A 14433-nucleotide genomic window follows, 5' to 3' on the forward strand; every position below is an offset into this window, starting at 1 on the left:
AACAAAAAAGTGCTTATAAATGAGGAACTGCAAGATAAAAAACCACATATTTAAAGGGGAACTGAATGTTGCCTCCAGCAGAAATGGCACATGTTGAGATTACTCCTTCCACATTTGTGAAAAATCATGACCTAGTTTAAGGAGGACTAGGTCATCCTCTATCAATCTAGGGGGTGGAATGGGGTTCCTGAAGGATAGATTAGGACTGTCCTCCTATTCAGGTTTCTTCATTAGGACATTAAACTGAAGTTGTCATCATTGAACTGTTTCTGAGTCACTGATGGTTAAATTCAATTCAGTTCAGTAAACTTTTATCAAATGCCTATGATGTAGATGGCATGATGGTAGCGGCTTGGAGATAGAAATTTAAAAAGAAAAAAAGCTGTCTCATTGGTTGAGGAACTTACAGTGCTTTGTGAGAGACAAGTTAGATACAAATAAATACAAAGTAACTTCTCTTTGTATCCCACATTGTTCAGCACAGTCCTGTACATATATTAGCTGTTTGAGAAGGGCCTTCTTGATGGATTAGATTGCACTTTAGCATAAAGAAAAGCTTACTGTAGGTAATGGTGTCTGAGCTAAGCTTGAATGGCTAAATGAAGCATCCAGACAGGCATCAGAATAACCTCTTCTAAGCTGCCTATGGTAAGGGTTATCATGAAAAAGGATCTGTCAGTAAAGACATATTTGGTAACAGCAGGTAAATCTGCTTTGGTAGATAGGTCAAGTCAGAAGCCAGATCATAAGGGATTGGGAAATGTTGGATAATAATGGACAAGAGCTGCTTATGGAGAAAATATTTATAGGAATTTGGTAATGAAAAGCAGGATTTCCCAACAATGCCTATGTCCATGCGGCGTCTATTTTTTTTTTTTGCTTTTGTTTTTGCTTACCAGTTTTTGATTAAATTTTTATTTTTTAAATCAGTAAAATTTTATATCCTCTCCCTGCCATCCCATTCCTAATTGAGAAAGAAAGAAAAAGAAAAAGCCCTTACTCTAAGCCTCCACAGTCAAACAAAACAATCTTATGCATTAAAAAGGTATCATTCTGCCTCCTCCCCCAAAATGTCTCCATGATTCATCTCTCTTACAAGGCAATGGATAGCACATGTCATCAAAGATTACCTGGGATACTGGTTGGTCATGATGTTTATCACAATTCTAAAGTCTTTCAAAATTGTCATTATGCTATTGTAGGACAAATTGTTCTAATTCTGTCCACTTCACTCTGTATCAGATCGTCTAAATCTTCTCAAGATTCTTTTAAAAATGGCCCCCTTCATAATTTCTTACAGAACAATAGTATTTGAGAAGCTCAGTGGTATATTGGGTAAGATGACTGACCTGGAATCAGGAAGACCTGAGTTCAAATTTGACCTCAGACACTTACTAGATGTGTGACCATTGCCTAATCACTTAACCTCTGCTTGCCTCAGTTCATCTGTAAAATGGGAAGAGTAATAATATTCATCTTTCAGGATTGTTCTGAGGATCAAAAGAGATACTTTATTGTAAAGTGCTTAGAACACTGCCCAGTACATAATAGGAGAATTCAATGCATAATAGCCTTTAATAAATATTGATTAATTCCCTTCTCTTCCCATTCTTCTTTTAAGATCATTAAAACATACTGTTGCCAGCTCTCCAAATAATCTTTCCCTCAGAACCTTGATGAGAGGCCACGTGTATCATCTCCCCATATTAGAAATTAAGTAGTTTATTCTTGTTTAATCTATTATGATTGTTCATTCACGTTTACCTTTTTTAGGTTTCTGCTGACTCCTCTGTACTTCAAGGCTTATGTACAGCTCTGATCTTTTCATCAGGATTGCTTAGAAGTCCTCTATTTCATTACAGATCTGTTTTTTTCCTCTTTGGGATTATATTCAGTGTTACTGGGTAAATAATTCTTGATTATAAGCCTATATCCTGTGCCTTCCAGAATACTTAGTATCAGGCTTTCCTTTATAGCAGTGGCTACTAAATCATATGTGAATCTATATCTTCAGTGCTTGAATTCTTTCCAGATGCTTAAGGTATGTTTCCTTCTTTGGAAAACCTCTGGAGTTTGCTTAGAACATTCCTGAGAATTTTCATTTGGGGGTTTCTTTCAGGAGGTAACAAGTAGATTCTTTATAGTTTCATTTTTGCCCTCTGGTTCTGAGAGATGTTGGCTATTTTCTTTAAATATTTGGTGACATATGATAACAAAGTTCTTTTCTTTTTGAACATGACTCTCAGGTAGTCCGCTGAATTGTTTTTTCCTTATAAGATGCTTGAAATTTTCTTCTTTTTCAGTATTTTAACTTTGTTTTAATATTTCTTATTGTTTAATAGCATCATTTTTTTCTATTTGATTCATTCTAATTTTTAGGGAGTTTTTTGCTTAGGCAAAATTTTGTACCTCAAATCAAGCTGTTAATTTCTTTTCCAATTCTTTCTTTCTTTTCTAATTTTTTTCTCATATATGTATATATATATGTATGTATATACACACAATATCTATGTACATATGTATGTGTATGCATTTATATATGTATGATATAACTAAGATTGAATTTATATTAAAGCCTAGTATATCATCCATATTTCACAAAAGTCAGTTTATTTTAATTTAGAAGAGAATTTTATCCTTTCAAGTCTTATTCTTATTTCTTTTTATCCCATTTCTTTTTTCCTCTGGAATTTTTTCTTGAACTCTACATAATTCTATTATTATATTTCTATTTTAACCATGAATGACAAACACTTTAATTAAATTCTCCTTTTTTGAGTCATTGAACAATTAAGTAGTTCCTATTTTTCTAAATTTTCATAAATTATGCTTTTGACTCAATGGTTATAGATTTTCCCAAATTCCAATGCTGTAACAATAATATATGTTATTAGACTTGAATTTTCTAGGGATAACCATAGAGTTAAAGAATATGTTTTGTTTCTCCAGGGAAATTCATATCTTAGGGTTAATAACAGCATGGGCTACATGCTTGAATGCATTTCTACCATGAAAATTGTATAATCAAGACTATCTAATTGAAAATATTCTCTTCTTTATCACAGTCTCCACCATAGCATGTTCTGCCTCATTCTCTTATATCCCATCCATTCTACTAGTATGTATGCACCGTTTAAAAAATTCCAGCAAAATTTACAATTTATTTCACCTATCTGGGTCTCAGTTTTCAGGATTAAGTGTCTATCCTAAATCTTTTTCTTTTTTCTATCCTATTAAACTAGGCTAGACATCCTAAAGGTATCCTGGATACTTCTATACTTCTATCCAGTAGGGCTAGAACCCTAGACTGACCCTAAGCAATTCAATAACCTCTTGCTTTCATCTTGCCAGTACTCTAGCCCCCTCCAGAGTAAGAGAAAAGCCTCAAACTAAAGGCCCTTCACCACTAATGATATAGAGACTCAGTGGTCCCCTTGATCCAAAAGGCCAGCTGCATCTCAGTAGTCTTGGAGAGTTCTTCTAGAGCCACTGTTATTTTAACCTCCTCATGCCTTTTAACAAAAATCCTATAGCTAGTCTTATAATACCTGCATCTAAGGTGAAGGAAGGACAGAAATGGATATCTGCAACTATCTCTTTCTCAGGTTGAAATACTCTTTCATTTCCTCTCAAAATTCCCCTTTCCAATAACTATACTCTTGTATTTGCTATGTGCCAAGAGGTTGGCCAGTAATTGACTTTGTTTGTTTATCTTTTGGTCATAGCAACCTATGGAACTATCTCTTTGGGTAGAGTGAATGTTCATACTTACAAAATCACAGATCTTTTGAAGTATTGAAGAAATAATTATCACTATGCTTCAGACTAATTATATCTCTCCTTATGCCTTGTGACTCAGTGTTTTCCAGGACCAATTTGCGGACTTGAAAACTGTATGGGGCAAACAGTTATTATCTTTAACATCATTTAGCAAGTTTCTACATTAGCAACTTAATTGAACCAAAGAGCAACATAATACCTCATATATAGGTATTTCATAAGTATCTTTAAAATTGAATTGAAAATATATTGCATACCAGGTACAGCTGGGCACTTCTGTGTGGTATGATCTCTAAAATATGGTCCTTGAACAAAATTAGCTTATAATCAGAGCACCATACAAAGGGTTTATAGAGGAAGTAACAGACCAAAATTGATTATTTAACAGAGTTTGTAAAGGAAACAAAATAAAATTGCTTCAGTTTAAAATCACAATTCTATAAATATTACAAAGCCAAACAAAATGGAAATGATAGAATGATTTGAGTGAGGAGAGTTGGGTTAGGTGACAGATATTATCAGATGACTTTCTGGAGATGATATTCCAGGTGTTTTTTTTTTCTTTTGCTACAAGGCAGTTTTTCATTATTATAAGTCAATAACATCATTGTTTTGGACTTTCCCTCCCTTCTATGCCTTGTTTACTGTGCTTAGATTCCTGAGAGAGTAGGTAGTCAGTGTGCTTAATAATTGGAAAGTAATAGAGTCAGAAGAAACACATAAAGCAGCAGTGGTACTCAAAGTGTGATGTGAAGACCCCTGAGGATCCCTAAGAACCTTTCTAGGTGTCCACAATATCAAAACTATTTTCCTAATAGTACTAAGACATTTTAATTTCTAATATAATAAAAATCAATTGATATAGCCCATATGAATACAATTTCTTGAGGGTGGTCTGCAGTAATTTTTAAGAGTATAAAAGGATCCTGAGACCCCCCCCCCCCCAAAAAAAAAAAACCAAAAATTGAGCACTTCTGTTCATTCTTGGAACTGAAAGGAAATGAGTTTACAGTTATAAGTTTGGGTGACAATTGCTAGTCAGTCTTAAAATTCAGTGTGTGACATTTTAATTCAGCATGGCAATTGATAACTACCATAGACACAATGTAATTTTTCACAGCTCTCATGGAGATCAACCTCAGATTTTGGCCATTATACTAAAGTACTGCTTACTAAATTTGAGTATAACTTTAAATGTAACAGGGGCAGCATGGTATAATGGAAATAATGGAAATAATGGAAATAATACTGACTAAGAAATCATCCATTCATTCCATAAACTGGAAATATACAAGACAACATGAAAAACAGGCCCTGCCTTCAAGGAGCTTGCATGCTACTAATGAATGGAACTTTTACATGAATAAATAAGTGCAAAATAATGTGAGCAGGGAGAGATTCATATGGCCTAAATATTTTTTCCTAGCTTTCTCAAAAATTTGTTATGTGAAACTGGTCAAAGTAATTTTGATTCTTTGTACCTCATCTTTATCATTTGCAAAATTGAAATAGGACATGTATAACATAGGGCTGTTATGAGAATAAAATGTACCCATACATAGTGTGTCACTTTAAAATTACTATATGCATGAAAGAAGATACACATTTGTTATTAACCTATCATTTTCATAATCATTTCTTACCCATATCACTCCCTATAATCCTGAATTATTTTTGATATTTGAAATATGTCCAGATTTTTCAGTGAAATAGCCAACAGAGTTCATTAAAGTAGTGTGTGGATGGAATTCCAGCTAGTTATGAAGATGTCAAACAATGCCGTCAACTTAACGTTGATCCCTGCTGCATGCTTGTGATTAGGTCAGATACTTAGGAGCCTGGTACTCTTGCCTTTTTAATAAATGTTCTACCTGTGTGAAAATCTTTCCAGATAGGTCATTGAGTTAATTTCGGTAGTAAAATTTCATAATTTCAGTAGATTTTATCTCATATTTTTAGCGAAACCAAGATATATTAACTCCAGTTCATTTCATTCTAACACTCAAGGGGTGACAGTTCTCTGAAAATAAATAAATCAAGTTGTTCTTGGATGATTCTTCTCATCTTGCTATAAATATGAATTACTTAGTAATGTGTTCTTTTTCTGATAAATGCATAAGAGATGGTCTTCCCTCATGTATGTGAGGGCTCATACCTTAATGGGGTGAATGGGGAAAATATAACAGGTATAAAAATAAGTATGCTACCAGGGACATAGCCATTTTTGCTATCCATAAATGAGGAGGATCCTTTATAGTTGCCTTTTGTCTAAGGTTTGAGTGTTTTTGAAGGACAGTCTGTTTCTGGATAGTCTATAGGTACATTTTCTGTATCTCCTAGATTTTTTTGCAACAGCCCCATTTCAAATATTCTGTCCCTTTTTCTCCTTCTAAATCCATGGATCCATAGGCAAATAACCAAATGTCTCTGGTTAAAAAATTGTGTCACAAACATTGTCACCCACAAAAGAGACATGCTATATATTATCTGATATGTCATGTGGGTGTGTATATAGTATGTATGTATGTATGTGTCATGGGACATATAGTAGTTGGGATCTTTGTCTATGCTGTTTCTTATTAATGAAGCCTTCAAGCACCATGTTACATATTTTCATAGCAAAGCTTGAATGATTGCAGAAATGAAACAAATTGTCCTATTTTTTTTTTTGCTTAGAAACTGTATTTACCATATGTGTAGAATGAATACACTTCTCTTGTAATCACCATAAAACAAAAATGTTTCATCCTCTTATTTCAAGTAATATAATGGAAACAAATCTATCTATCTATCTCTATCTCTCTATCTATAGAGAGAGATAGATATAGGAAACAAATGATTTCAAAATAAAATACTTAAAAGAACTCTGGGTGTAGAAACTCCTTCTACAAATATAAGTGATAGTTCCTTGATGACTTAATAAGTAAGTCCTGTAGATTAGAATTATAGAATTTAAAAGCTCATATTACTAAGTGCCAATGGAAGGATTTGAACTCTGGTCTTTTAAATCTGTTGTATTCATAAGGTCATAGATATAAGGCTGTAAAAGACCTTAAAGCTCATCTAATCTAAACCCCTCTTTTTACAGACAAATAAAATAAGACCCAGGTGAGAATAATGGCTTACTTAATGTTACACACATAGTAAGTGATAAATGTAGTTTTTGGACTCATATTCTCCAACTAAAAATCAGCTATTCTCAGCCAAACAAAAGAACTACCATATCCACGTAAAGTCCATGTTGATGATATTTGTCTCATGCATGTTCAGGAAGGACAGTAACAAGCATTTGGTTAAGTGTTTTCTTTGTGGGAAGCACTGTGTTAAACACTTTACAAATATTATCTTATTTGATCCCTATAACAACCATGTGAGATAGGCATTATTGTTATCCCCATTTTACAATTAGGAAAACTAAAGCGGAGATTAAGTGACTTGACCAAGGTAGCACAGCTTGTAAATAACTAAGACTTTGAACCCAGGCCTTTCTGATTTCAGGCCCTCTGAATTATCTACTACTGCATCACGTAGGGCCTTTGAAGGTACTAAAGTGACTCAGTATCTCCCTACTTGTAAATCTGGACTTATATGCTAATAAGACTAGAATTTTTATAATTCTTCAAGAATTTGACTGCAGTGCTGACTGGGGAGGTATTGAGAGGGATCAAAGTTTATGTCATCAAACACATTGGTACCTTCACAGTTTTCCTAAATCAGGAACATCATTGAGAATGGCAATTGGCATACTGGGGAGATCGCTCAAAGGTTGTTTCCATTAGTATCAAATCCATTCCTTCCCTAGAGGTGTAGAGTTTATAACCCATTATAATAGGGCCAGCCAATTTGTGTGGGCCAGATTATTCGTGTGCAGATTCCCTGAGGATCCAATGCATATTTGTTCTCCAGCACCTCATTTGACATAATCTCTGTTAATATATCCAGTTTTCCTGTTGTCTGTGAACTGAGTCCCATAGGATCATAAAAAATAATTCTTCTTGTGAGTCCTAAATAATGGGGATTATCTTTATTCTATTTTATTAGGAAATGTTCTTTTAAAAAAAAAAATGCCATGCATATGCATATAAAATGAATCCCCAATAAATTACTTTGTCTATTTTATGGTTTTATAAAAACTGTTTTTTTAGGCACGTAATATTGAAACCTTAATTTAGGGTCATTTTGAATGATCTAGCTAGATTATTTTCCCTAATATTCACCCTAATATCAGTTACACTTCAACATTTTCTTTTGATGACTTTGAATTTGCTTCCTTCCATTTATGACAATTGTATTCTTTCAAAGTTCACTATAACTTATAAATGAAACAAAACTGATTCTGTCAATAGTGTTGATGTTTCTGATTATTTACACTTGTTTTTGTTTAGAATCATTTGGCCGGACCAGTCAGCTTCTATTTTTTTTTAAACATTATTTAATTATGTTCCATATGGCCCAGAAATGTTTTAGTGATTTGTATTGTGCTTTCCTTTCTTTGGCAGATTCTGCACATTTGTATCTTATAGCGTATGAATAACCTTGTGCCATGTCTACACAGCATGGGTTTGTCAGTGTTGACAGCCAGATAGAAAAATAGAGGTCTCCGCTGAAAATTCAGTTGGGGCTCGTATTATACATATTGGCTGTTCATAACGGTTAAATCAATCACATAATTACCATGTTTCCCCTTCCTTTTGTACTTCATACACAGAGTGACAGTAGGTACTTAATAAATGTTGCTTCTTGACTATAGAGGGGAAAAGATATTTCCTTTGGAGGTCTGTCAAGTTATAACACCCACCATGTAATTAATGCTCTATAAATGATTAACCTCAACTACCTGGTTCTTGAGTCCCCAAGTAAACCTAAGTGGAGGTGACTAGTATCATGAGGGAAAAAATAATGGGCAGGGGAGAGAGGAGAGAATGTATCTGTTTCTCCCAGGGATGTGTGGCACAGGTGCCTTTAAATGACTCTTAATGGTTCAGAGTTAAATCAGAAATTTTATGTATGTTTAATTGACTTGCTGTGTTTTTGCTTCATTATACCCAATAATTACATAGTAATAATCAATATCTGAGTTGTAATTAAATGTCTTCACCAGTTTATTTTGAGCCCCATTCATGTGTTTTCCCTAATAAGACAATTTAATAAGTACATGATGTCTAAAAGAGTTTATATTCTTTATTTCTTCCTTTAAAAAAACACAAAAGATTGAACAACCCATTTTAAATGATACTGAACATGTCTTCTTGCATGGATTACTCAGTATTAATAACCCAATAACAGTTGGTTCAGCACTTGCACTGTGTCAGACACTATATTAGATACTAGAGATGCAAAACCAAAATGAAAACCAAAATCCCCACTCTTAAGGAATTAATATTCTGTTGGTGGAAACAAGTATATTGCAAAATAAATACAGGATTTTGGGGGGGTTTGGGGCAGCTTGTATCGGTAAGCACCCTGGCATACACAGCAGGGTGCTATCACAGTTTCTTTGATCTGCTTTTCTAAAAGGAAAGGCAACTTTCAAGGGATCAACAATCACTTTAATCAAGCACGTGTATTATTCACTTAGTTCAGGGGAAAAAGTCAGCACACTGAAGAAAAATCAGAGAAATCAAAGGGCAACAGACATCCTTCCAAATGTCTGACAGATCAACCTACAGATCCAACTGTCTGACCATAGTTACCAGAGAGGGAAGCACTAGCATCTGGGTTTTCAAAGCTGGGGGCTCTGTAGCCGCTTCCCAGAGTCTTGTGTGGCCAAACACTTCCAGTCAGTAAGCCTCCAAAGTAAAACCCCACTCCTGAGAGTCTTTATACAGTTTTTAGAGCCAGAGGGCATCACAACCCTTTGGAACCAGTGCCTCATTAACAAAAGGTGTGGGCCTTCCTACAAATCTTCCCAGGCCCATTAATGGGTAGGGAAGATCTTCAATCACATTAAAATAATTAACAATACAAATACATATACTGTTTCTAGTTAAAGAAACTCTTCTTTCTATACTATACTCCTAGTAAAGACTCTTGGTTGATAAAGGCAAGATTCAATCAGAGACACTTTATACTAAAACAAAAGCAGCAAAAGATCCTGCTTTGTTGCCATTACACAGCATTAGCTTTCAGGAAGAATTTTACTTAGATGAATTTGAGGTCAGCTTGGAAGGAAGTTAAGAAATTGAGGCAAGCAGAGAAGACATAGGATAGGGAAAAAGCTGAGCAAAAGCAACCAGATGGGAGGTGGATTTTCAGAAACAGAGAAAGACAAATAGATCAGTTTTGAATGTATATGTATATGAAATATACTGTATATAAAGGGAGTAATGCATAGTAATCAGGAAAGATAGACTGGAGCCAGATTGTGATGATCTTTAAATGCCAAACAGACAAAATTGTCTTTTATCCTAGAGGCAAAAGAAGGCCAACAGGTTAAAATACAAACCCCTCTGTTTGTCATTTAAAGCCCCTCACAATGTCGTTCCAGAAAGTATTAATTCATTGTTAGTGTTTAAATTAAGGATTCATTTTTGGGTGTCATGTACTGACTCATATGTGATATCTTATAGAAATGCCCCTCTTATCTATTACATAACTGAGTCCAAGTTGTTGCATATAGATATAGGCATATAGGTTGCATGTAGATAAACACATATCTATTATGCATAATATAGGGAATAGCACTGTACCTCATTGACTGAACCATATGTTCAAGGTAAGGAGACCTGCATCATTTTCCCAATGCTAACTCTTTTCTCTATGTAAAACTGTAGGTAAGTCATCCTGACTTAATGTCGGGGAAGTCATTTTCCTCTTATCCATGAAACCCCCAAATAAGATACCTATCATGTTCCTAGGCAGCTGGGGTGGCTCAATGGATAGAATCCCAGGCCTGAAGTCAGAAAGACTCAGTTTCTTCAGTTCAAATCTGACCTCAAACAATTACTAGCTATGTGACCTTGGATAAGTCACTTAATCCTATTTGTCTCTTTTTTCCTCTGTAAAAACATGAACTGAAAAAGGAAATGGCAAATCACTGTAGCATCTCTGCCAATGAAACCCTAAATGAGTTCATGAAGAGTTGTATATGAATGAAAAAAATTAATTGAACCATGTTCTTATTCTGTGGTAAGTTTTATGAAATCATCCTGTGGGGAAAGGAAGAGAGATCAATAAGTATTTTTGAATTTACATGTGATAATGAATATGATTTGGGCCTGTTGGAAATTTTTCAGGTTATCGTTATAGTTTTTTTTAAATGAAACAGCCCAAAAGCTGGTGTTCAGGTTGCTCTTCAGTAAAACTATATTTTAAGTTTGGCATTTCAGACAGTTTATTTCTTCAAATAGTTATTAGCTTGTATTTCCAGCCTAATGGGTATTGACACTGATTCAGATGGTGTAGTTACTAAAACAAAATAATAGCTTCAAAAAGGAATCTGGATAGTTGTTAGAATGAAATAAGAGTTTAAAATTCACAATTCTTAAGTCACCATGCTTATGAAAACAATAAATTCATGTTTGTTATCACTTCTTGTCAGAAACTGTAAGGAGTGACTTTAAGTTTTGTTCTGTGTGCCAAGTACTCTCAGCATCTTGTAGCCTCCTGCATAGTTGGGAGAAATGAGAACAGGTTCAAAAAATGTTGTCATTGTGACAGCTTGTATTATTGACCTTGTGACCTAAAGGTTATTAGCCACTAAACCTTTCAGGGTTCACAATGATTAGGACTTTCGGATGTTTTACAGAACAGCCTGATACATGTCTTTCTTAGGGGAAAGGGAAAACACAAACAAAAGTGAACATGGAAAGTTACCCAAGGAACCTAAGACCCTTGTAGTTCTTTTGTTTCACTTCCAAGAATTTTAACCTCTCTTCTTCATTTTCTCTTCCTCTTCTATCTCCTCCTCTCTTCTCCTTTCCCCACCTTCTCTCTATTTGCTAGAGTCAGCTCAATGATCTCAACTGAAACTATTGTTAAATTTTCATTGTGAGCATTGGCACCTTGGAAATTACAAATGCTAAAAATTCATTATTTTGTTGATTGGCTAGACTTAAGAAAGTGTTGAGAGAAATGTTAATAAGATAGATTAAACTTAAAAGTATATCTTGTAAACATTTTTTTTTGGAGAGTCACTTGTTAAATATTTACCCTTATATCCCTGATTCTGTCGTATGTCAAGTTGATGAACTTAAAGGTATACAAGTTAGTCATCTAAACCATCTTGACTTGACCTGAAACTGAAGCACCAGTGTTGAAGTTGACTCCTTGTATTAGTAAACACTCCAGCATACAGAGGTAGGCCTGCTATCACATGTTTTTAGATCTGCATTCATAAAAGAAAAGGCAACTTTTGCTGGGTTAACAATCACTTTAATCAAGCTCATGTATCACTACTTTAACCAAGCACAGAGATCATTCACCTACTTCAGGGGAGTCAGCACCCTGAAATGCAAAGAAAATACAGGGAATTAAAAAGTCAACAGACATGGCTTCCTCTGCCTGAATTCAACAGACAATTGCACCCCAACTGTATCACCATAGTTACCAGAGAGGGAAGCATGACATCTGGGTTCTCAAAGCTGAAGGACTCCTTAGCAACTTCCCAGAGTTCTCATCTGGCAATTAAACCTTCTTGCCAAAAACTAAACCTCAAAGTAAGACCTCACCTCAGGGTATTTATACCTTTTTTAGAGTCAGAGAGCATCAGAACCCTTGAGAACCAGTGCCTCATTAACAAAAGCTATGGGTGTTCCTAGAAATCTTCCCTAATCAAACTCCCCACCATGGGCAGGCCCATCTATAGGTGGGAAAGATCTTCTTTAATCGCATTATTCAATCAGAGGCACTTTTAGTAAAACAAAAACAGCAAAAGATCCTGATTGCCATCACACTCCTATATTTCTGTTGGACAAAAGAATGGAAGACAGTGCTGTGTTCTACTTGAAAGCTGATTTAAACTAAATCTGGGACTTAGCTTTGTAATGGCAGCCCATTATAGTGTTAGGATTTGTTCCTTGACAGATCCTTATTCTGATTTGTGTTACTTCTGGGTGTTCAAACTGTAAAGCTGGGAGTAAAAAGGAGAGGAGGGGCTATTCTTATCTATGTTTCTATTAGGACAGCATGAGTTTTTAAGCCTGTTTGAGTTGGACAGGAAGATGTCTTACAGAAGAGGACTGTGTAAAATTTGCTTTCTGAATGTAAGCAAATCACTTAGTCTTCCTGATCCTCAGTTTATGGGAGGTTTGGGGAGGGGGGGCGGTAAACTCCCAAGAACTGTGAATTCACCTGATAGCCATCACCACCTGTAGATTATGTGTTGATTGTCAGTACATGGCACCCCAGTACAGGTGGTCCTTGGGTAGTTCCAAAAGCAAAACAGCAGAGGGAGGAGAGTCCCTTGACCCATGCCGTATCTTGGACTCACTGCAGTACCTAGGGCTGAGAAAGTCTAAAGAAACAGTGGCTAGTCAAAGTCTTGGCTGGAAACCCGGGGGAAGGGAATGGATGTTAAAGAGAATGCTCAGTGGGACCTTTCCTTCCCTAAAGGGCAACAGGAAGGGGTCTATCACAGTGGGTTTGTTCCTGTCCCATGCCTCATCTCTCTCAAGCTGGAGCTCTTCCTCTCAGCTGTAAATGGTACTAGGTAAGTTTGCTAGGTCCCTAAGGTGAGGAGCAAGCAGACAAAAGCTCCCAAACTTTAACCTGGCCCCTCCCAGTTTACCACTTGGAAAAATCATGATTCTAATCCCATTAACAGCTACTCTTTGAATCTCTACTTCCAACCAAGTGTGAATCCAGCAGATTGTATTATCATCTAATCACATTTCTGTATGCTCTCCACAAGAATAGTGTAAGATACTTTTCCAAAAGTTTTTTCTAAAGTCTAGGTAAATGATAGCCATGATTTTCTCTCCCCATCTCCACCTGGAAGTGTAGTAATCCTGTCAAAAAAGGAAATTCAGTTACTCTGGCAGGCTCTGCTCTTGCTGAAGTCATACTAGCTCATTGTAATCACCATTTTCCTCTCCAGTTGTTCACATTTGTTTAAAAACCTAGAATTTTCTAGAAATTGAAGTCAAGCTCACTGGTCTATCTATAGTTTTCATAATCTATTCTTTTCTCTTGTACGAAAATCAGGGCAACCTTTTTCCTTCTCTAATCTTGCACTTCCTCCAATTGTTTTCCATAATCTTTTAAATGTCACTGATACTTAGTAGTGATGTCCTGTGAGTCCTTTCAGGAGAGGAGGAGGAATATGGGCTAGCACAAGAGTAGGCCTACTTGTGGGGTACCCTGAGTCAGAGGCCAAACTGTTTTGGAATTTACAAAGTGCTTTTCTCATACAACAAGGGAAATAAGGCAAGGAAGCAGGGCATAGGTAGTATAAGCATTATAACTCCCATTTTACACATGAGAAATTGAGATTAAGGCAAAGAGCTGTTACACTTCTTGGCCTCGATGTAAATTCAGATCTTCTGATTCCAGTTCCTTTCATCATTACATACACCCCATTGCAGAGGGATGGAAGATCTGTTTTTATCATTTCGCCTAGTATTGTCTCTGTCTGAGGGGCAGTTATATGTGGACACCTCTACTGGGGGGGAGGCAAAAGAAACAATCATCTTTTTCTTTTTATGTACTTACTAG

General features: G+C 35.6%; 1 protein-coding gene and 1 long non-coding RNA gene across 12 annotated transcripts in view; both read left to right on the top strand.

Moving 5' to 3' along the window:
* The window catches only part of NCKAP5 (NCK associated protein 5), a 1146457-nt gene that overhangs the window by 502365 nt on the left and 629659 nt on the right, over window positions 1–14433 (top strand). The window lies entirely within an intron of this gene.
* The window catches only part of LOC140506274 (uncharacterized), a 55386-nt gene continuing 43625 nt past the window's right edge, over window positions 2673–14433 (top strand). The window contains exons 1-2 of the long non-coding RNA XR_011967841.1: window positions 2673–12983; window positions 13333–13429. This is a non-coding gene — a long non-coding RNA (uncharacterized lncRNA). The remainder of the gene's footprint in view (window positions 12984–13332; window positions 13430–14433) is intronic.

This window comes from Notamacropus eugenii, chromosome 5, assembly GCF_028372415.1.
Source record: "Notamacropus eugenii isolate mMacEug1 chromosome 5, mMacEug1.pri_v2, whole genome shotgun sequence".
Classification (NCBI taxonomy): Eukaryota; Metazoa; Chordata; class Mammalia; order Diprotodontia; family Macropodidae; genus Notamacropus; species Notamacropus eugenii.